At 39.7% G+C, this 24549-nt stretch overlaps 1 protein-coding gene across 8 annotated transcripts in view; it reads left to right on the forward strand.

Annotated features, from left to right (window-relative positions):
- SUGCT (succinyl-CoA:glutarate-CoA transferase) overlaps positions 1 to 24549 on the forward strand; it is a 777770-nt gene that overhangs the window by 499177 nt on the left and 254044 nt on the right. Inside the window, exon 13 of one of the 8 annotated variants that reach the window (XR_012132408.1) lies at positions 10405 to 10532. The exons of the other annotated variants lie outside the window; for them this stretch is intronic. The gene's annotated coding sequence lies outside the window, so the exon portion shown is untranslated. The remainder of the gene's footprint in view (positions 1 to 10404; positions 10533 to 24549) is intronic. 8 annotated transcript variants of the gene reach the window in all.

Here is a 24549-nt window from a genome sequence, read left to right on the forward strand (position 1 = left end):
TGGACACTGTCATAATTAGAGTGGTACAGCATTAGATTGTGTCCAGAGATAGTAGGTTCCTTGGAATGGTGGTGTTTTGATAGGGTCAGATCTCTCTCCTTCAACCCGCACCGCCTCCACCTCCACCACCTCTCCCACCCTGGCCAGGGATACAGTGGGAACCCTGCATTGGAGAAGTGGCTCTCCAGGATCCTTCTAAGTATCCTTTCAGAGATGAGATTCTGTTGTTCATGCAGGCTCACAGGCATGTCTGCTTCTATAAAACCCATATGTCAGGGACACTGCTGGGCTTCTTGATGCTCATTTGAATAGAGTTACTTTTTATTAAATGATTGAAACTACTCAATTTTTATTAAAATTATTAAAGCTGCTAAATTATTAATGACTACTTCTGCCTTGTCTATTAATTCTTTAGTATTTTCTTCCTTCCGATGGTAGGCCAATATATTTAAAATGAAAGCTAAAGAAATTTCCTGACAAATAGTCAGAATATATGTCCTATACTTCATGTTGCCAAATTATATTCCTGTGTTTGTCTTTGTTTTTTTTCCCTTCATTCAGAATACTTAAACATTTTATATTAAAACCTAGGTGAAGCAAGTAATTTCTGACAATTTTATGACTTACTATTTTTGTGTTTGCCGGTCTTTATACATTAATAATAAAAGGCCTTTCCATCAGGTCTGTAGTTTTTCTTTTGAAAGTTTTAATATATATAAGAACATATTTTCATGATACACATTTTAAAATCTGATGTGAAAGGCAGCTTTATTTTATTTTTATGGTCATGCATAAAGTAATTCTTATCTTTTAATCTCACAGGTTTTTGTCAGCTACACAAAGCCTTTTAAAAATTCCTCTCAAATTCATTTGTGGTGTATCGCTGACCTAATGACTGGTTTTAAAGTCAGTGTTGGCGACTTGCCTTTTCCTCTGCCCCTGTCTCTTCCTTTGGGCCCAGGCACCTGGGGGTGGGTGACGTAGCCTCATCTTGCACGACGTACATATCCTTTTCTCCTTCCCTTTCATTAGGGGTCATGAGTTAGACAGGTACTGTAGACACTGGCTTGATATGGAACTTTTGTCCTAGAAAATGAATATTAGGGTATTTTAGAAGGTAACCAAGGACATTTGAATGATTTTAATGCAGTGTGGTGTACAGATGAAAGAAAGAAAGAGAAAAACTCTGGGTGTTACAGTTGAGGACTGGGTTGTATGACTTTCCTTTTTGGATTGTAACATTTGACTTTGAAAACACTCTTAAATAGAAAGAAGCTTGGTCCAAGTCAGAAGAATGATGCTATTTTCCATAGGAGACTGATCATACTTTATATGATGTTTTTCTGCTGTATTACTTCCAATTCATCTTTCAAAGTCATCACTCTTCATTCTGACTGTATACAGAATCCATGGAGAGTTGGAGAGTTTGGTGCCTTTCCTCTGTTTTACCTTTTCAGTGATTGAAAAAAGCGCAGATTTCTACAAATTGTTTGGAACTGTCAGGATAGAGACATCACCAGTGTCCAAGTTACATACTCATATGATCACGGGAATGCCGTAACAGGGACATGTTCTGCTTTTTGCATAAGGCAGGCCTAGATTCATGCCATGATGTGCAGGAGCCACTGTCGTAGCTGACTAGATGTGACTGTGCCCATCTCTGCCTAAATCCATCTCAGTGACATCTCCTTGGCAGCTTGAAATCCCTTGCTGGGAGTATTTACAAATCAGAACTCTTTCCCGACCCCAAAAAGCTGCTTAGTAAACATTTACCGGCATAACACTGGTTCAAGCATACTTAATTTGTGTGAATTTGCTCAAGATATTTAAGCTCGCTGAGTCTCATTTTCTGTCTCTATAAAATGTGGGAAGCTGGTATTTACTTAACAACATTTTTGAAAGAAATTACTTTGGATGACAACACTTAACATTTAATGAATGGCTATGATAATAATGATAATGATACAATTAATCATTTTCAAATACAAATAGATTGTTAGTGTTGATTTACAAGACTACTCACTGTTAGCCAAGTAGCAAAAGGAATAAGGCGGTAAAATACTGGGAGAAACTTCTATTTTGAAGTGGACATACTCTTGGTCAGCTCTTGCTCTTATCAGTCTTATAACATTTTTTGGTTTAATTTAGCATCTGTTGCTAGTATATATGTGAAAAACCACTGTGGTAAGTATAGTGAGAAATGTGTTTTGAATTTTGCAGCCTGTTTACTTCTGTTACTTCCAAACTGTGATTAAAACAGTTTTAGAAAGTAGCATCAATGATTTATCAAATGTGTTTTTATTCGTTCTATCTTTTAGGAAGTTTTTACTGTATTTTATCTGTAGTGTATATATATATATATATATATATATATATATATATATATATATATATATATAAAATATATATATATTTATTTTAATAAATATTTTAATAAATATTTTATTTTAAATATATATATATTTAAAATTTTTTTGAAGTCAGTACAGCATATTATACTTTTTAAAAGATTAAGGTATCATCGATATACAATCTTATGATAGTTTCACATGAGCAACGTTGTTGGTTCAATATTCACCTATATTATCAAGTCCCCTTGCACCCCATTGCAGTCACTGTCCATCAGTGTAGTAAGATGCTATAGAGTCACTACTTGTCTTTTCTGTGCTACACTGCCTTCCTTGTGACCTACCTATATTGTGTGTGCTAATTATAGTGCCGCTTAATCCCCTTCTCCCTCCCCAGCCTTCTCCCTTTGGTAACCACTAGTCCCTTCTTGGAGTCTACAAGTCTGCTACTGTTTTGTTCCTTCAGTTTTGCTTTGTTGTTATACTCCCAAATGAGTGAAGTCATTTGGTACTTGTCTTTCTCCACCTGGCTTATTTCACTGAGCATAATACCCTCCTGCTCCATCCATGTTGTTGCAAATCATAGGATTTGTTTTCTTCTTATGTCGGAATAATATTCCATTGTGTATATGTACCACATCTTTGTCCATTCATTGACTGATGGACACTTAGGTTGCTTCCATATCTTGGCTATTGTAAATAGTGCTGCGATAAACATAGGGGTGAATATGGCTTTTTGAATCTGTGTTCTTATTTCCTTTGTTTAAATTCCTAGGAGCAGAATTACTGGGTCAAATGGTATTTCTATTTTTAGTTTTTTGAGGAACCTCCATATTGCTTTCCACATGGTTGAACTAATTTACATTCCCACCAGCAGTGTAGGAGGGTTCCACTTTCTCTGCATCCTTGTCAGCATTTGTTGTTCTTTGTCTTTTGGATGGTGGCCATCCTACCCGGTGTCAGGTGATAGCTCATTGTGGTTTAAATTTGCATTTTCCTGATAATTGGTGATGTGGAGCATCTTTTCATGTGCCTTTGGCCATCTGAGTTTCTTCTTGGAGAAGTGTCTGTTCAGATCCTCCACCCATTTTTTAATTGGGTTATTTGCCTTTTGGGTGTTGAGGTGTATGAGCTCTTCATGTACTTTGGATGTTAATCCCTTGTCAGATAAGTCATTTATGAATATATTCTCTCATACTGTAGGATGCCTTTTTGTTCTGCTGATGGTGTCCTTTGCTGTACACAAGCTTTTTAGTCTGATGTAGTCCCTGTGTAATATATATTATACATATCTATTATCATTATATTTGTTATTGTATCAGCTTAAAGAATAAATGGGAAGCAAGAAATTGAAAATATGTAAGGAAGTCAACAGTTTTAGCCCAGTGAATGCAATAGTAAGAACCCTGTGAACTAGGGAGCTTTTCCATGTTTGTTATTTTGTATTTTCCTGTCTTTTTCCTTGTAGTGATCAGTGACAAAAATGGGCCAGTGTGAGCACTCCTAGAGTCAGCTGGAGATGCAGCTGCATTTTGCTCCTGGCTTGTAGCTTGATAGGTCACAGTCTCAAGGGTAGGGTGGCGGAAGTAGCTCGCTAAGGAGAATGAACTTGGTGAAAGCTCTGGGGCTTTTGCCTGTAAAGCACAGGAGAACAGAGGAGGCTGGTCCCAGCCTGCATATCAGCCCTGAGGTTGATGAGAGGGGTTAGAAGGAGGTTTCCTGACATATGCAGCAATTGTAGGGATCTGGTGAAAAAGGAAGAAGGGTGTTCAATAGCTTGAGGAGAAGGTAACAGGCAGGAGAAAATCAGAGATGTAGGATGTGAAATCAAATGATGGAACTTTCCATCTTAATGTAGACCATCTGGTCATCTTATCTTTAAAGCAGTGATTTTCAGACATTTTTCATCTTATATCATAATGACCATATGTCCCAGATTTCCAAAGGATGGGCCAGATTTCAAATATTTTTGCCATTGTTAGACTGTTGGTCCCAAATCAAGGCTAGAAATTATGATCACTATTCTTACACTCGCTCCCAGCTTCTGTTACCTTCAATCTCAGTCAGTTTCCAGGTGGTTAACTTAATATCATTAAGCAGCTGTCCGAAGCAGTGGTTCCCAATCTCACTGTATATCAGAATTATCTGGGACATTTCTTAAAACACTGGCTCTTGTGGTACCTGCTTCAGCCCTTGTAGCCCCTCAAATTCAGAGTCATTAGGATTGGGAAGATATTCAGATATCTATCTATATTTTTAATAAGCATCCTATGTGATCATGAGGCAGTTTTTGGAGATCAGTGGTCCAACCAGTGTCATACACATCTTCCTCTGAGCATCACAAGGTCTCTTAGAGCAGGACTTCTCAGGGACTTTGAGTTCTGGAATCTTTGAACTTCTGAAATATTAATATGAAATTCGTGAGTATGGGCCCATTCCCCTTAATCAAGTTCTTGGTAGAATTAATGGCCAAGAAAGGCCAAACCCAAAGCTTAAAGGCCAAGAATGCAAGCCAATTTGGAACATGGAAGGTACTTTTTGCAGTGATCTGTGACTTAACCGCCCTCATGTTTTGTTTTGTTTTCATCTTCTAATTAATCAGAACTAATTGCTGTTCTAATAGGAGTCTGTTTTCTGGGTTTAAGGGAGACACAAACACACATACACCCCATCTATACATGCACACAATGACTTATTCTAAAACAGCTATTCTCTCATTCAAGGATATTCAATTTTGTCAGTTAATAACATTGAATAGAAGGTGTGTGTGTGTGTTTGCAGGGTGATGGTTTGTTGGGGTGAGGCGGTCTGGTCCCCTGATGCAGTCTTCCTGTCTCCTCAGCCATCCCTGCCCCTCTCTCCGTTGCCTCCAGCTTTCCCCGTGTATACACCAAAACAGGTTATGAATCTGGATCCGGTGAAATCCTGTCTGTTTTAAACCTTCAGTTAATATTCCCCAGCTGTGTTGCCTCAGCTCTAGGGAGACCTTTTCCTGACAAGCATTTGTGGTTTAGGGAGCCAAGCAATAGATTGGAAACTTCAGGGCTATGAGTTCTAACTCTGGGTCTGCCCTGACACAGTGTGTGACCTTGGGCAATTCATTTGATCTCTGTCCAAACTCTCTGATGCTTGATAACAGGATTTTCTAGAAGTTTCCCTGCCAATAAAGACATATGGAACCACTCCTGGTCCCACAAGGGAAGGCTACACTTCATTATCCTTGAGGCTTTCAGCTCTCTTTCTCCGTTTGCCCACCTCCCCATGCCAGGGACTCCAAATCTTATTGTGGCCGTTTCCCCAAGCCTTAGAACTACTTTCTTACTTTTCTTTCCAAAAATGCATCAGCAGTGCTACTCTATTTCAGTCCTCCCTGGGATTCCAAACCTTGTGTCCAAATACATACTCCACAAGACCAAATTGCCCAGGCTGCTTTGGAACAGTGTGAATCGTGCAGAACTGGATTCTGCCCTGGATTTCATATGGCTACTGGAAATAGAAAAGAGCTAAATTTTTTCCCCTAATTTTTCTGCATTCTACAAAGTACAATTTATTGTTTAATGAGCCTCCACAAATCATTTTTATACTCCCTCTACTTTTTAACATCTCCTTTTATAGAAAATGATTAAGTTAATAAATTTTATTAAAAGCAATACAATTCCAAGAAATTTTTTTTTTGTAGAAAATATGCACTATTTCAGCTTTTGGACTTTGTTGGAAGATCGTTTACTCAGATAATATGTGTCTTTTAAGTTTTGAGAACACACACACATACATATCCCCATGTGTAATCAAGAATTTCGTGGGGTGGCAGAGGAGAGTATTATGTTTTGTAAGGAACTTTTCAATTCTCATAATTGCTGGATCCTCATTTTAGAGTAAGCCTGCAGAGTTGTGAATATTCTTTTCTTTATATTTTGTTCTGCCTTCCACCTCAAGATACCATGTTGAGCTATGATATTTTAGTTACTTGATTTCTGCTAATGATAGTTAAGGATCCATGGACCAAAACACTAAGAATTCAGCATGTGGTTCCTAGTGAACTGATTGGATGGATTTGAGTTGAACAGTCAGTGGAGTGACTTTGGCTGCCCTAAGTGTATCATCAGTCCCTTTGACTTGGCAGGCTGCTGGTGGTCACTCTTCTGCAATGGGGAACCTTCCTTTCCCTGGGAGCTCCCCTCACTCTCCTCTCAGGGGGGCTGTTTAGGAGCTCCCCACCCCTGGCATGTCTCCCTGGTAGCTTCCTTTTGCTCCTCTTCTGTCTCTCCATTAAGACCTCTTTTGGGTAATTGCCAACTTGAGAATAGTTTGATAATCTAACACATGCATATTATTCTTATGCAAAGGAAGTGCATTAAAGTAATAGTTAACATTTATTATTTATTGTGCATACGTGCAATGTTGTATTTAATCATCATAATACTCTGGTGAGGTCTTTTATATACTCACTACTTTACTCACGACTTACATGAAGAACCAAAAAGTGTTAATGTGATTTTCCTAGACTCACGCAATGAGTCAAGTCAACTGATTGCAGACTTTAATTGTTTTCAGACCTTGTGTGCTTAACCCATGTGGTCCATCTTTGAAAAATAGCCAAATGCACCTTCATGTGTGGTTTTAAAACTGTGATGGTTAGATGCTGATCACAGAGAGAACTGCTCTGTGGTTAAGAGGGAAGTGGAGAGTAGGGGAAGGAAGAACATGAGCTCTCTCTCTCCCCTACTTCTACCCCCCCTCACAAACACACACACACACACACACACACACACACGCACATATATACCACATGCATGTGCGCACACATAAGATGAGCAGATTTTTAAAAAAAATCTGTTTTCATACTGGACTTCCAAGTAATGCTTCATTTGAAGAAAGAGTTTCTCTGTGAAATACAAACAAGCTCTGAAAATTACCGCTTTCCACAATCCCACTTATCATAGTGCATTCTTATCTTCCTCTGCTCCCCCCAATCTGTAAATGCTAATGTAACTCAGATGTTAGCTGAGGTCACCCTTGTCTCGGAGGTCACCCTGTCCTTTCAGATTTAAATAACATTGTCTCAATTTCCCATTTCATATCTTCTGGAAGGTTCCACTGCCACCACCCCCTCCCCAAGGTTTCTGCACGTTCTCTAACCTATCCTTGTGGGCAGATTTTCCTGGTAAACTATTGACCTCACTGTATCTTACCTCCCACAGCTGCCTTTTTCTCTGTGCTCCATGCTGACCTCGAGGGGACCTCAACCCTTTTTCTCAACTTGCACCCCCATTTCATTCCTAATTCGCTCCTACAAGGAATTGTTCTATAATGAAGACCTGCAGGCAACAGGAGAGGGTTTACATCCCAGCAAAACATTTAAATGAAGGAATATTAGGCATCCTTATTCTTAAACATCCTTAAGCCACTGCGCCATAAGGAAGCTCTTGCTGACTGTGTCCCCTGCCACACCATGTCTGGGGTTCTTCTTCTGAGTTTCTCTGCCTGCCCCCATCTCCTCTGCCCCTCTTCCCCTTCCTTCTTGCCCTCCCTCAATTCAAAATCCTTCATTTCTTCAGCCAGGCTTTGCTGCCTCCTTTTTAACCAAGTCTCCTAGAACCCCACCTTTTCTGCCCCAGCCAACTTATTTGAAGACAGTTTCCTCTTCAGGAGAAACTGTAATGCAAGCCAGCCATTGAGGTAAATTGTCCCCCAGCTTTATAAATGCAGCATAGCCCCACGGGGAAAGCAGAACCAGGCTGATCAGCAAACTGCAACTGGAGGCTGAGCTCCCCCCTCGCTGGAGAAATCAGGGTCCTCGCTGGAGAAGAGTCAAAGGGAGGCACACAATTTGTCTTTTTCCTGAACAATTCATACTAAGGGTGATAAAAACCATTGATTAAGCAGGTGCTGAGCATCAGGCACTGGGCTAATAAGCACTGCCCATTTTTTTAAATTGAAACTTCACACTCTGTGAAGCACATATTTATGTTTTCTTTCAACTAATGAGAAAGGTTAAGCAACAGTTAGAAAATAATGCAGCCTGCTTCAGGCCCTGAACTGACATTCCATGCTCTTAACTCCAATACTATGCTCTTCAACTACCTTAGTGGTCACAGGAAAAGTTCCCTTCCCCAATGTCCCAGGACTCCTTCTGGCATCCCTTGCTTCCCTTGGGAAGTTCCTCAGACTCTATGTCTTTCTCCTGCCTCCTGAGAGACTCTATAGAATTTGAGGGATGCAACTATTTTCAGCTCCCTTCTGGAAATATGTGCTTTTCCCAGTATACAGCCAAGGCCTGAGCTTATCTGCAAGTCATGTTAACTGTATATTTAGATATCTGCATTTCTAAGTGAAATGTGCTAAGTAAACATTCTTTTTTTTTTTTTTTTAACAATAACGAGAGAGCTTGTGGGGAAAGGGCCCAGACAGTCATGGACCTAAATACCGGTTCCACATCTTCTTGTGCGTCCAATAGGAAGTTGTTTCTTCCCTTAGCATCCATTTCTGTATAACATGAAAAATAATACCTTTGTCCCCACTATAGTGGTTGACACTCAGAAAATGCTTCATAAGTGTTAGTTTCTTTTTTCTTTTCCTTTATCTTTCTAGTAGAAATTCTCATATCAGCACAACATTTGTTTCATTTAAATGGTTTCAAACAGTGGAACTTAAAAGGTGGTATGATGAATATGTTCTATGTTTTCCAGTTTTCCTTAACTTTTTATATGTATAACTTTATAACTTTCCTTATAAAGAAATAAAAATAGAGATATTTCTAAATGCCAACAAGAAGAGGCCTGTTATCCAGCTCCTACTTTTGGTGAAGATTGGAAGGCATGTAGACAAAAAGTGGGAGTGGGTTCAGTACTCATGAGATGAAGCCCCCCTGCCCAGCATGGTGGCAGGATGGCACCTAAACATGGGAAGGGCTTGCATGTGGTTTTCACATCCTCAAATTGAAATGTGGTCTGTGTTCATTTGAATATAGCAGTTTACTGACTATTTTGGATTTTGGATTTTTACATTATCATTTACTATTGAGTGATTTTATGTCCAAATTTACTGTAAATGTTTTGCTACTTAAATGGGCTCATTCAAATGCAGGTGCTCACCACAGCTAGGTGGGGTGTTTAGATAACAATCCAATTATTTAGCAAATATCTCCTCTCAATAACCATAAGTACAATATACCTACCTACCCTGTACCTTTCTAGAAGCACTGAAGAGGCAGATAGGATTCAATCATCAGAGTATGCCATTGACCTTCTCCTTGAGTTGGTTGTTCCCATCAGGTGAGACATGTCTCTCAGGCCATCTGGCTGGGACTAAGACACATGCAGACTCCTGTCATCTTGAATGGAGAGATTTCATCCCATAGCAAATGCTATCCTTCTTAATATCAGCAACTGCAAGCTAAAAGAAACTGTGAATCCAAAACGAAGTGATCTTTCTCTTCGCAAGTTCTAAATTATTTCTGAAAGTGAAGAGTAGTGAAAACTTTGAAATTTACTCTGCTTAAGCATATTTTTCATAGTCAGTGGTTCTCAAACCTCACTACCCATCACAATTGCCAAATTCCTGGGTGCTACCCCTCATACGTTCTGACTGAGCCTACTTGGGATGAAGTCCAAGAATCTTGACTTTTTATTTCTTCATAAAAAGTTGTGTTTATAAACATCTTGGTTTCTAAGGTTTCTGAAGTGGGAGAAGGAGTTGCAATGGCAATTAGCATAGATAGCTTTTATTCAGAGATCACAGTAAGTCTGATTTCCCTGAGCAATGACTGGCCCCCTGTCCAAAGCCCTGTTCACTCTGCTTGTTGCTGTTCATCAAGGAGCATTTCATTGTGGACAGCAGAACTGGTTAGAGCTAGTTTTAAGTAGACAAGGATTTCATACAGAGCAATAGATACTTCAAAATTGTTGGAAGAGCTGGAATAGAAGGCTGACCTCCCAGAGATAAACTCCCCAAACCTTTCTGCTGTACTCAATCAAGAAAGCTGCCACCACATTTGTAGAAGGCTGATGATAAGGAAGCCATTGTTAGCAGACCTCTGCTTCCTCTTCTGCCCTAGGAAAAGCAGCAGTGCCTGAAGCCAGGAAGAACCTACTTCAGAAACCACGCAGTCTCTGGCAGAAAGTGAGATGCTACACACACTGCTTTTTTCCCGATGTGACTCACTATTTGACATCAAAATTACATGTAAGTTCATCTTACTGGTGGAAACTAAGTCTTGTTTGAAACCTTAGTTACAAGAGTGTTTTGGATTCCCCCCTGCAGCCCCCCGCCTCCAAGTTTTAACCCTCCAGTTTCTTGCTTACTGGAGGGGAGCTAGAATAGATCTTGGACCAATATATTCTCAGCATCTGCTAATTCCCTTGCATCTCGAATGTTTTCACTTCATTTTATTACATTTTTCAGAAGTGTCATCATTTAAAATTTAATTTGTGTCCTAGAATTCTGTGAACATTTTATTATAGTCATTGTTTCTGTGAAGGGAAAGAAACACTTCCAAGATTAAAGTACATTCTTATCAGTATATTTTTAGATAGCAGCTCTTTATAATATGGAGAAGCTATCTCATTACATATATGTATATGTATATGTGTAGGTGTCTTCTGTTAACAGATTGATCAACCGGATGCCCTGTTAAATTCTGAAGTGCCATAATAATTACACAGATAACATTTATTGACCCTTACTTTGCTCCAGGAATCATGCTTTCTGTGTTCTTGTACTTAATTCTCACAATTCTATGAATTAGATAGCATTATTATCATCCCATTTTACCAAAAAGGAAAACAGAGATTAAATAACATGCCCAAAAGCCAGAGCTGGTAAGTGGCATAGCCAGGACTTGAATCTAGTACTCAAATCATCCAACAAAATTAATATTAGTGTAACTTCTGTGTAGGTATTTTAATTTAATATCATACCAAATGGTGTAATTTGTTCTTTCTCTGTCTTTTTCTACCTCTTTGTTGGTACATGTATATGTGTGTGCACGTTCAGTTTTGGACATGTTGAGTTTGGGGTCCTCCAGGCCATTCTTTTATCTTCTCATCTTTGTTCAGAATGAAATTTAAGACATAAAGTTGATTCATTTACAGTTCCAAAAGTTTATTCATCTACAACTTTAACTCACATTGTCCAAATGGTAAGCAGGAAAGGAGAATGTATAGGTTCACACTCATCAAAAACTAGAACACTCTCGTGATACTTCACCATCTGGTGTCAGAAACTCAAGTGAGCCATCTGGGCACTAACTAAGCAGAGACCATGTTATTGAGGTACCTTCTTACTTAGCTGAGAATTCTGTTATAACTTGGCCATTAGCCAGTTCCAAGGACTGCTGGGTAACTGTCATGTAAAAGTAGAATTCTCAGTTCATGCTCGAATTAGTGCAAATCTTAACTTATAAAGAACAGTGTGCATTCCTGCTCCACACTGTGAAAGTTTCCGATCCTGTACCACTTCACGGAAAACCACTTAGGACCCTTCTAGTTGTCATATCCAATTGCGTTTTGAATTCTGGACTACTTGCCTTTTCTACATTCTATCCTCCCATGATGTCCTTCTAGTTTTCCTTCTGCGCCTTTAGTCTTCCTTCTCTGTCACCTCATTAAAACTTCCTCTTGTTTTATCACTTCCTACAAGTTAGGTATATGGGAGGGTCCTGTGTTTGGCCCTTTGGGTTCAATAGAGAGCTCTTGGCAAGTCTTAGCAACTTCCGACTCCTGACTTCATCCCCAAGGAAGAGGAGTGATTATGTGGGATCAAGTGCAGTGACATTTATTAGATCCAGGTGCTGGAGATTCTCTATCTATCTCTTGATTATTACTGTTGTACAATCCCTCTCTTCCTACTGTGGAACTGGGAGTAATATGGGTGTGGGGCCAGGGAAATATCCTGAGAACACCTTGGTGCATGGATTAGACAGTCTCTACTTTAGACCATGGGAAAACCCTGGCTTTGTCCTCTTGTTTATCTCAGCTTACCTGTCCTTTGACAGTTTTCCTTGACACTGGAGTGGTCAGACACAGAATACTAAGACTTATGTTTTGGTTTAGGGCAAATGGACTAGTCAGCCTTCTTAGTTTATGGTAAGTGTTGTAAATTCTTTTTGTCTGCCTCTGATATAAGAGCATGAATGGTCCAGTCTCACTTACCAAGGGACTTTTTGTAGTGCTAAAGGTACAGTGGGCAAGTGCGGCCGTGCTAAAAGATATACTTTGACCCAGTCTTCATTCTTGACCTCTAAGCTTGCTCTTCCTTAGGAATTTGTGATGGGAATTTGAGGGGGAAAGGCAGAGCTTGGGAGTTCAGTGGTAAAGTTTAGGCTTCTGGTTTCTGAATATCTCTTAGTCATAGTCATAACTTACAAGACCTCCTTCTCATTCTTTATATACTTGTTTTGTTTTTTTAAACAGAACTCATCTACCACATATATGCTGGCTTTTCTAATATTCTTGTTTTCAGTCTAGTTGTCTCTACAATATGCTGGACACATAGTCATCTGCCATCCAGAAGTTCTTCCTCGAGTGCCCAACGGGTTCTCAAACATATCCACACTAATCTTGTGATCTTTCTTCTCCTACTCCCTGAATCTGTCCCTTCCCCTCTGTGTCAACAAGCACAGGTACTCAAGTCAGAAACCCAGGGGCCATCCCTGACCTTGCCCTTGCTTAGCCCCCACATTCACTGTCACTGTGTCACACAGAGAACCTCAGAAGTAGCGTCCCTGACTGCCTCCCATCACTCTGCAGCCACGGCCTTAGGCAGGCCTTTGTCATTCTCACATGCTTCACATCAATCCTAAGAGGCCTCTCTACTTTTAATCTCCCCCTTACGGCCTGCAGGTATGCATGGGATGGAGACACCTGCTTTTAGTTTTTCAGAACAAAACCCACAGTTTCATCTTGCCTCTCTGTGCTCAGCTCTGTCCTCTTGCTGCCTGTGCTCATCACCCACTAAACAGGGGCCCGGAGTGTGTGCTCTCCAGCCATTGCCCGGAGGTTGCCAGCCCACGGCTCCCTCTGCCCCGGGGACCCTCACCTTGAGGAAGCCACCACTCAGGAGCACTTCCTCCTTCCTGGCTCTCTGCTTGGGAATTGTTCCTTCCATATCATCTCTAAGCACCTTTTGCTCCTCTCTCCTATAGTCCTTGTCTCATCATACTGTAATTTCCAGTTACTCATCTGTTTATTCATCTTCTACTAATACTGTGATCTCCATAACTTCAGGAACTAAATCTTTTTCATGTTTGCATAAGTCCAGCCAAGCAGACAGCCTGATACTGAGCATAATTTGCAGAGTCTAAATCAGTGAATAATATATTTATCCAGAAAGACAGAACCTGTGTGCCTCCCTTCAGATCATGTAAGTTCTAAACAATTTAGCCAATCACTTAAAATCAGTCTCTCATCGCCTAAGTAATAAACCAATGTAAGTAATAAAGAGAGAAGATTCTCTTTTCCTGAAGGTCACTAGGGTGGGCTGGGGGAGCCTCACAGAGAAGGACCTTTGAGGATAGCCTTGAAGGTAAACGCAACTTGCCAGAAACAAGAGGCACAAGGACTTTTATGCTATGGCTATGGAAATGGTGTCTGTGGACCTCCAGTGATCCTGCGTGGCTGGGATAGAGTGCAGAAGAGTGACAGGAGGGGATCAACTTGAAGGAATTTGTGAGGGGGAATATGTTGTCCAAGGTCACAAAGTCTATCAGTAACTGAGTTGGGAAGCAAGTTATTTTATTTGAGAATGAGTCAGGAAAGTCATTCAAAATTAGTGGTCAGAGTTAGTCTGCCTCATCTGTCAGATTATGTCTCATAACGTACCAGTCTTGTGAATCTGTATTATATATCTCACCCAAATATAAAATTGACATTATGTATTAAATATCAAGGGGGTGGGGAATATTTGTGACCGTTTAACATATCTGTCAAACTGTTAGTGGAGCTCCATTTTGTGAACTGCAGAGTTAGAATGTAAAGCTATGGAGATTGAGAAGAAACATCTCTGACTTTTTTTATTAAGGTATCATTGGTATACAATCTTATGAAGGTTTCACATGAGCAACACAGTGATTACTATAGTCACCCATATTATCAAGTCCCCCACCCCACCCCACTGCAGTGCTTGTCACATCTCTGAATTTTTGAGACCGGTTTCAGTGTGGGAAATAAACACAGCTCTTCAGCAGAGAAGCTCTGGGGAGTGGGGGCTGCCTATATTCCTTCTGACTTACAGCTTCTTGGTCAAAACTGTACTTAAGCATAAAATGCCCTCTGACCCATTCTCCTCAATGAACCAGCTCAGCCCCACAGTTTGTGTTTGCTGCCACTTTCTCTGCCCCCTCCTCTGTACTGTCAGGAAACCGCTACTCCGCCAATGCTCCTACTCCCTTCCGTCACCTGCTATTCCTCTGTGCTCCTTCAGCAGCTGTTCCTTAGCCCCAGACCCAGAGTGTCACTACCAGCTACCTGTCAAGTCACACTGAAGAAGGGGGCTTCTTGTCCTGCTCCATGTTGGCTTGGGGGAGGTGAGGGAGTAGACATTTTTATTCTTTACTGCTTCCTCAGTTCACACTGTAAAATACTACTATCTATTCACTGCTGCTTAACCCAGTATCTGAGAACCAAGGTACTATTTCTTAGGGAAGAGTAACCACAAAACAAAGATAAGCAGAATCTAGAAATAGCAGACCTATTGTAATATCATTTGTAGTAAAAAGATTTTGCACGTGCACATTGTAATATTGGAATGTAGATGCTTTCTCTTTCTTGTTCTCATTTCCTGTCTTAAATAGAGAAGAGGGCTCTTGTGACATCAACACAGTAAATGTGGGAAAAGCAAAGACAAAAAGAAAGAAGCTTTTTGGAGTACCTACACTATGCCAAGAACTTTCTGAATCCTCGTGACAGAGAGATAGTAAGATACATGTCTGTCCCCAAAGAGTCTCAGTTTAGTAGAGAAGGTAAGTTTATAACAAGTACTTAAAAAGTTGTGTAACACAGTACACATAAGATTCTGAGCTAACAGAATAGAAATTGATTAACTGGTGTGCATGTGCGTGAAGAAGACAGAGAGAATTGCATATAAAAATCCCATGAGATGGTTATTAATGTCTGTGTTTTATAGATTTAAAGATTGAGGCTCAGAGTGGTTGTGTAATTTGATCCAGGACATCTAATAAAGGGTTAACTTTACATTCACCCTAAGTCTGTCCGACTCCAAAGTCCAAAGTTGTTTTATTTCATTCCATTGCCTCCTGCCTCTATAGCCCAGTGTTCTAGGATGATGGAGAAGACCGACTGGGTGGAAACAGCAAACAGCATTTGTTATCATGAGCACTCTGTTTAACATAGAGGCATTGTGCTGCTTTACTTTGAATGATGCTGAGTTTTGCTCAGCATTATTATTATGTAACAAGAAACCACTTAATCTTCCATTACACTCATGATTTATGTTCAGTAACACCTTTTCTTCCTAACTTTTCTTCCCAACTTCGGCTGTGTGGTCATGGACTTTGAACATGATATGCATCCTGGATGAGAGTTAGAACTGCCATAGGGCATTTGTTGTCCCTGTCACCAGCTCTTTAGATATGGTTTGACAAATTCAAGATCTTGTTTTTACTCATCAAAGAACTAAATCAGCAGCTGTCTTACCAGTTGGCAAAAGAGCCCTCTTATGATCTGAAACACCATGCCTGGACTGGGTCTGCATAACCAAGGCAGGCATGGAATGCTTCCTTTTTAGATTCTCTTTTTATAAGCAGGAAAGGGATGACACAGGTTTCTTGATCAGGTTCTTCCTGTAGATGTCCATCTTCCCTGAGACGTGAGACTAATTCCATCTCAAAAGCGTGGGTAGCATATGGCAAACACAGCAGGAAGACCACTGAGTGGAGATCCCCTTGCTCATGGACAGGCCTGTCTCTCTTTTCTAGGAAAATAGAGGCCTACTATATTGATACAGGGATTTGAACTTTCTTCTGTGAGAACCTGGAGTCATCCTGCACATTTGCACCCGTCTTTGGCTTTTAACCTGGTTTGGTTTTTGAGGTTATTGGATTCTTTCTTTAGATTCTGAACTTAACCCTTGCAGATGTTTCTGGGCACAGGGCCCTTTCTAAGTATTTTCCCGGAATGCTAGCTCCATCGAAGTGGGACCTCATTCACTACAGTATCTCCATGGTCTAGAACAGTGCCTTGTGTGAATATGTGTGGAATGAACTTTGTACTACTAGATGCTTAGGATGATCCATCCTGGTCTGAGGTTGTGTTCCTCCTGGGATGGAAGTCCTGCCCCACTTGTGCCATTTGTCAGTATCATGGCAAAGCCTTTAAAAATTTTTTTTCTAGTTTTATAGATGTAATTGACATTTAACACCATATAAGTTTAAGGTGTACAACATAATGATTTGATAGATGTATATATTGCAAAATGATTACCACAGAAAATTTAGTTAACACCCAATTCCTCACATAGTTAGAGTTTTTTTTCTTTGTGATGAGAACTTTTAAGGTCTATTCTCTTCACAACTCATAAATATATAATATAGTATCATGAATTGTAATAATTTTATACATTACATCCCCAGAACTTATTTATCTTACAGCCCGAAGTTTGTACCTTTTGGACACATTCAGTCAATCCCCCCACCCTCCCTCTGGCAACCACAAATCTGATCTCTGTTTTTATGAGTTTGGTTTTTTAGAGTCTACACATAAGTAAGATAATATGATATTTGCCTTTCTCTGTCTGACTTATTTCACTTAGCATAACACCCTCATGGTCCATCCATATTGCCACAAATGGCAGGATTTCCATCTTTTTCATGGCTGAATACTATATATATATATATACACACACACATATCTCACATTTTCTTTATCCATTCATACACTCATGGACTCTTAGGTTACTTCCTGTGTCTTGGCTATTGTAAATAATGCTGCAGTGAACATGGGAGTGCAGTTCTCTCTTTGGAATAGTGATTTTGTTACCTTTGGATATACACCCAGAAATGGGATTGCTGAATCATATGGCAGTTCCATCTTTAAGTTTTTGAGGGATCTCCATACTGTTTTCCACAGTGGCTGCTCCAATTTATAACCCCACCTACACTGGACGAGGGCTCCCTTTTCCCCACATTTGTTATCTCTTTTTTTTTTGATGATAGCCATTCTGACAGATGTGAGGTGATACCACATTGTTGTTTTGATTTGCATTTCCCTAATAATTAGTGGTGCTATACCTCTTCATGTACCTATTGGTCATTTGGATATCTTCTTTGGAAAAATGTCTGTTGGTGAAGGCTTGATAATGCTCCTTCGTTTGCCTTCTGCTGGAAGATGAGAATTATACCCTTTTATATTGGGGCTGGCCTAAAGCTATGGCTAGTAAATACTAAAGTTGTTCATCTGAATCTTCTACCTCTGAGTCTTTTTTAAGTGGTCTGCGATTGTCATACGTGTTGCTGTTCAGGTATCTGTCCCTCCACACTTCACGTTCCATTTCCTTGTCCACCTCACTCAGCATGAAGATAAGCTAGGCAGACATGGAAAAGGAATATGGAGCCACTTCACCAGTTCCTTTCTTCTGAGTTTCTTGAACTTCTATGCCTAAGCAAGAAGAAAAAAGTAACTTGTATAGTTGTTTCCATATGGATTCTGTAAAAACATATTCATCCATTCACAAAACACTTAATAAGTGTTAACTATAGGTCATCAACACACATTTTTGAAAATATGATTTTTCTCTGTATCTTTATAAAAGAGAAGATTTAGAACCTCCCATTTAGAATTATTAAAAAATAATGAGTTTACAAGGAAATTTATGAGTTTACAAGGAAATAATGAGTTTACAAGGAAATGTCCTTGAAATTTAAGGACAACAGCGTTTCTAAATGCCACTGAGGTTATGTAGTAACCTGCACTTCGTAAGTCTGAATACAGACTATGTTATCAAGAGCATTTTCTTCAGGTAATTAAAAAAAAAATTGTTCCTAGGAGAATATCTTCAGAAACAATGGGTGGGGGAGCTAGAGAGAGAAACAGAATGATTTAGAAAGGTTTCATCATGTATCATAAAACATCTATGTTATAAGTATTATAAAATCGGCTGGAGGAGGAAGTGTGTCTTACACACTCTTTGTATTGGCCAGTGAAGGTACTGAGTAACCTTTACTGCTGAGTTCCTGTACAGACATTTTTTCATAAAATCAGAAATCAAAAGCATCTGGATTGCTTTTTCTTTTATTTTATAAAATTAAGAATTGAAAGAGCATCTTTCCTTTTTAAAATAAAATTAACTTGCTATATGTGTTACATCCCCTATGCAGAAACTGACCTCTTCACAGCAAGACAGAGCTGCAGTGAAAAGGGCTGACTCAGCTCAGGTTATTTTTTTAACATATTAAAGTTTGCTTGCAATGAACCAACATGGAAACAAGTATTTATATGAAATGTACTGTCAGAGTGGATGTCAAATCATCTGTTCCTCCAGCCAGGAAACTGGTGCCTTTTATCAGGTGCTTGGTACAAAATCAGGTAATTGACACTTGTCTTTGAAAATTAGAAGGGCTACAGAACCAGTTCTAACTTGGCTAGGAGCTTATTTATGCTAGGAATCAAAAGCAAAATTCAGTAACTCAAAAGATGTAAGGCTCCTAAACAGAACTGTGGAGATCTGCAAGAAGGTAATTTCCCATGTGAGGAATTAACTTCTGTTATTGCATATATACACACATATATTGAAAAATTACATTTTTTTGATAGTACTAGCACTGAGTCATATATTCATCTGACCTCTGCATTATGCTTCATAGTATTATTTTCAGTTCTTTATTAGAGAAAATAGATCATTTTATACAGTGGTAGACTTACTTTACCTTCTCTTCATCCTGATAAAGATGAAATTTTTAACTATGAAAATTATAGAAGTTTTCATGGAAAAAGAAGGAAAAGAAAAGAGTTGCTTTCATTCTAGTTTTTTCTTCTGTGGTCAAGATGGTAAAAAAGGTACACATGTGTGTACTTCCCCATCCATTCGGAACATAGAAAACTGAAAAAGAAGTCTTTTTATTTAAAAAAAATGGAGATTCACAAATAAAGAATAATTTAAAAGAAAAATCTCTGATGAACAAAAACAGAATGAAATTTACATTGAGCATGAGCTGACGTGTCCAGGGCACTTAAAACTGGAAAGTGGAAGCAAGCCTAATAGTCCAAGCTCCATGAGGCACTAAATGAACCTACCATGGTGAGTCATGGAGCCCGTCCCTTCTCTGATGTCAGGCCTGGGTTAGAATGACCTGTCAAGATGAGGAAGCAGAGCTAATTGCTCTCTCCAGTGGGTTTTCCAAGAAGCCTCCATTTGCTACTCTAGGGACTGGAACTGTGGGCTACCCATTGGGCAAGGTCCTGACTTCCTAGTATGGGGCCTAGTTCTGAGCTGTGGACTCTCAGTTGAGGCTAAGGCACTGGTGAAACTGTCCACTATATGGAGGGAAATTTAGAAAGAGATAAAAATGAAGAAACACAGCAAACAAAATTTCCTTGGCCCGTAGAGCTCCCAAGTCCAAATTTAAGAATGCATGTGGAAATTAAAGACTATCAAAAATAGCCAGGGTACCCAATAAGTAGGAGCAATTACACCTGAGGAATTAGAAATAATCCAGCATTTGTCAAGATTTCCGTAAGGTATTTTATCTATCTTTGAAAGAATGGAAAAGGGACTAGTATCCAAATTAAACAGTAACAGGAGGCTGTGAATAAAGATCAAAATTGTTGAAACTAGTATGGAGAAAAACCTGTTAGAAATCTTGCAAGAGAGTTTTTCATGTAGATTAAAAATTGGAAAAAAAAAAGGACTAACATAGAGGATAAGTAATAGATTGGGCACAGTTGAAGCAATAGTTAATGAAATGGAAAATAAAACTGAGCAAATTACACAGAATGTTCAGAGGAAAAGAAAGAAAGAGATGAAAAATATGAAAGAGAAGAGTCAGAGGATGAATTGAGACATTTAAATGTATTTCTAATAGGTGTTCCAGAAGCACAGAATGAAGAAAAGACATGCAACAGATGATAACAGCGAAGAATTTTCTAGAACTGAAGAAAGCCTGAGTTCTCAGCCAATAAGGTTAAATGAACACAAAACAACAAAAACAAAAATCTGCTTGTAAACTCATTTTACTGAAGTTTTAAGTTAAAGTAATATTTTGAAACATTAATTTTTTCTTTTACTCCTACTGATGCCAGGGCAGAGTGACTTTGCATCATTATCTCTCTTTCTGTCACCAAGACCACCTGTTAAACTATTTTTATCACTAATATTTATTAAGTGAAGGAGCAAGCAATTAGAATGGGCAGAATCTGAATTTTATTTTCTTACCAGAAGAAACACACTTTCGTTTTGCCAGTGGATTGGATATATTTTCTGTCATGATTGATTTCACATGTATCCATCAATAATACTAATACAATTAATATGCAATTGGCGTATTTTCTAATTTTCTCTCAAGGTATGAGCATTACTAGCTATTAATGCCGATACTCAAGTATCACTAGTTGATTCAAGATTGTTGATCCTTCCAGCTTTAACTTTGGTCTAAGTTACTATGACTTTGTTTGTTGAGTATTGCAAAGCCATCTTGTCTCCAGGATCCCCTGAGTGCTCCTGCTATTTTGTGGGATACCTGGAGGGCTGATGTTGAGCTGATACACCCCCATGTCATGTAGCACACACCCTGCTTGGTTGCTCCTCCCAGTTATCATCAGCTGGGGCAGCTCCAAAGCTGGGAACTGGAATTACTAAAGGCTCACATGTTTGGTGGCTGGAGCTTGGCTGGGTCTATGTTTGGCCTTCCCATGTGGCTGCTTGGCTTCCGCAGACTATGGTGGCCGGGTTTCAGGGTGGGAGACAGACAGGAAGCCAGGTGGAAGCTGTACCGCCTTAGTGACCTAGACTTGAAGTTGCCCAGGGCCACTTTTATTTCATTCTATTCATTAGAAGTGTGTCATGAAGGCAGAGTCATTTTCAAGGGAAGAGAAATTAGACTAATTTTTTAATGAGCAGGAATATAGAAGAATTACAGATATTAATGCCTTTCTAGTCATTATATGAGGCACGTAGAGTAGGCAAATTCATAGAGACACAAAATACAGTTAGAGGTTATCAGGGGTTGGGGAGAGGGGCAACGGGAAGTTATTATTCGATGGGTACAGAGTTTCTGTTGGGGATGATGAAAAAGTTCTGGAAATGGACTGTGGTGATAGTTACACAATACTGTGAATATACTTAATGCCATAAAGTTGTACCCTTAAAAATGATGAAAAGGATAAATTTTATGTTTTATATATTTTGCCACAATGAAAAGCCCACATAGTCTGCATGCATTCCAGTTTATCAGTGCTTGACTATTTTGGTCTTAAAGCATTTTAAATATTCCTTCTGGACACATATATTTCCCAAAAGTATTCATGAAAGCTTTGGACCCTAACTCTTCCCTGTCAGGGCTGGGATTTTGCAAAGGTAAAGGCAAATATTACCAACAAAAGAAGTGGTGACTTTTACTAGCAATTTCTCCTGAGGCTAGAAGATCTAGAAAAGTTTGGAATAAGCTATTTCCAAATTTATTTGGTGAGTGACCCAACAGGGGAGCTACTTTTAATATGCAGGGATGACCAATGAAGCACACTGTTTCCATTCATGTTTGATGAACTTGTAGTTTTGTTTCACTCCAGGGAAAACCCACTGAAAGGGAACTTCTAATGGAGATTTTCAGCTTCTAAACCCAGCTTCATCCTTCTATTCATCAGTTCAGGAAAAGCCAGGTATCCTCAGTGACTCACAGGGTTACATTGGGACTTTGTGAGAAGTGTGTTCAGATTGGCCACCTACTGAGCCACAGGCCCAGACCCTTGTCGACTTGTCACACCTGGTACCTCCACTATAATATTTGAAATCAATAGCTTATATCAAGGAGCAGTGTGGCTAAGACATAGGAAACAGCATCTCTGAAAGGCAGAAGTATTTATGAAAAGGGAACACTCGCCCTGGGATCATTTTGTATGGCACCAGACCCTGGGCCACTCTCATGATTAGAAATGTCTTTGTGGTATATTTGCTGTTAATTCTTTAACATCAGACCTTAATCAGCAATCTACCATAGCACATTGTTCACTAGTCTTAGAAAGGAGGCTCTCTCCATTTCAGCTTGATGGCCCTTCCCTAGGACTGCCAGAGCTTGGTCTCTCAGTGTTTAGCTGCTAACAGAGGACCCAGACAAGTGTTCTTATATATTCACCTCTGTGGTTTCTCCATTTTATAACAGTGGTAATGTACCCTTGCTAACTAGTTGGTGATTATGCTAACATCATGACCGTACCACTTTTGAGGATATAAAATGGTGGCTGGAAGGTTCTTTAAAAGGAAAAGAAAAGGCTTAGTTGATGTGAAGTATAAAATTTAATGCAGTGAGCCAGTGTGGATGGAAAGCTTTGGGCTTGGCATCATAGGTCTCTCCTTTTGCCCTTTATGGGGATGTTGGAGGTATTTGATACCATTATTGTCATTTGTGGTGATAGGGCTTGGATTTTTCAGAAAATGCTATGAGGAAAAGATTTGCACATATGTGGTGAGTTTTATCAGACCTACTCATGAGTCAGGTAATGTGCCATGAAAACGCTGATGTGGGTCTCTGGGTTTAGGAGTGTACCTCTCTTGAAAGTAACTTGCCTTAAAAGTAAGAGCCAGTTGCCTTTAGAAGGCAAAATTACCAGCCGTTATGTTCAAACACTTTGCGGTTATTTTGGGTCCATGATGCCTTGGTTGGGAGGTGTGTTGTAAAGTGTAGATAATTGCTTACGACTAGTTAAGTGAAATTTTGGAGTGGTTTTATTTAAAAGGAAGTAAATGAGAGTAGAATCCTGATTTTTCCTTTAATGCTATTATTCCACGTGTGTTCTGAAACGCCTTCCTGATGGGAAAGAGTAGGTGAAGTTGTGACTGGATCACTCCCAAGTGATCGTCCATCATGTGCATATGGAAAAAAATTCTGGATAATTTGGCATTTTGTGGTAATATCGCCATCTTTAAAAGATTCTCCGGCCCCAGAATGACTAAGCACATGGACCAGAGTGATGACAGCGGCACGAGACTGCTTCCAGAAAGGTTTTTACTTTTCTATATAGAGTAAGGAAAGGACCCTGTTCCTGAGAATGGAGGGGATTTGCCTGTCTGCCTTTGGGAGTTGTTCAATGCTAGTGTGCAGTGAAAGGTGTGTGGAGGTCCATGGAGGAGGAGGGGAGAAGGTGCATGCATTGGGACAAGGCTGGAGTGGGAAGACAGGCCTGGGACAAAAAAGAATCTTGGGGAGGTGTGGACGAGCTTGCAGGGTCACTGCCGGGGAAGGCACGGGGAGGCGCTGGAGTGGAGGGCATCAGAACAACTTGAAATCCAAGGAAAGAAATGTTGATTATTCTTTTCTTTGCAGTTGAGAATCCTTCCAGTACCTCTCTTTTTTTTTTATTTTGATATTGTTCATGGACAATTACTTGAACAACATTATGGTTACTAGACTCCACCTATTATCAAGTCCCCCCAGATACCCCATTACAGTCACTGTCCATCAGTGTAGTAAAATGCTATAGAGTCATTACTTGTCTTCTCTGTGTTGTACAGCCCTCCCCATGCCCCCCTACATGACGTGTGCTAATTGTAATGCCCTGTTTTTCCCCTTATCCCTCCCTTCCCACCCATCCTCCCCAGTCCCTTTCCCTTTGCTAACTGTGAGTCCATTCTTGGGTTCTGTGAGTCTGCTGCTGTTTTGTTCCTTCAGTTCTTTTCTTTGTTCTTATACTCCACAGATGAGTGACATCATTTGATACTTGTCTTTCTCCACCTGGCTTATTTCACTGAGCATAATACCCTCTAGTTCCATCCATGTTATTGCGAATGGTAGGATTTGTTTTCTTCTTATGGTTAAATGGATAAAGAAAATGTGGTACATATATACAATGGAATATTATTCAGCACCTCTCATCTTATTATTGCATCTGGTCCTGTTGAAATTGCAATCAACCAAAGAACACTGATTGGATGATATCCTATCTAAATAGAAATATCAAGCTATCAAGCTTGAACTGAGTGAACAGGTGGGATGACAGAGTTTGGGGGATGAATGGGACTCCTTAGCAGGTATTTTGCT

This window comes from Manis javanica, chromosome 6 (assembly GCF_040802235.1).
Source record: "Manis javanica isolate MJ-LG chromosome 6, MJ_LKY, whole genome shotgun sequence".
Lineage (NCBI taxonomy): Eukaryota > Metazoa > Chordata > Mammalia > Pholidota > Manidae > Manis > Manis javanica.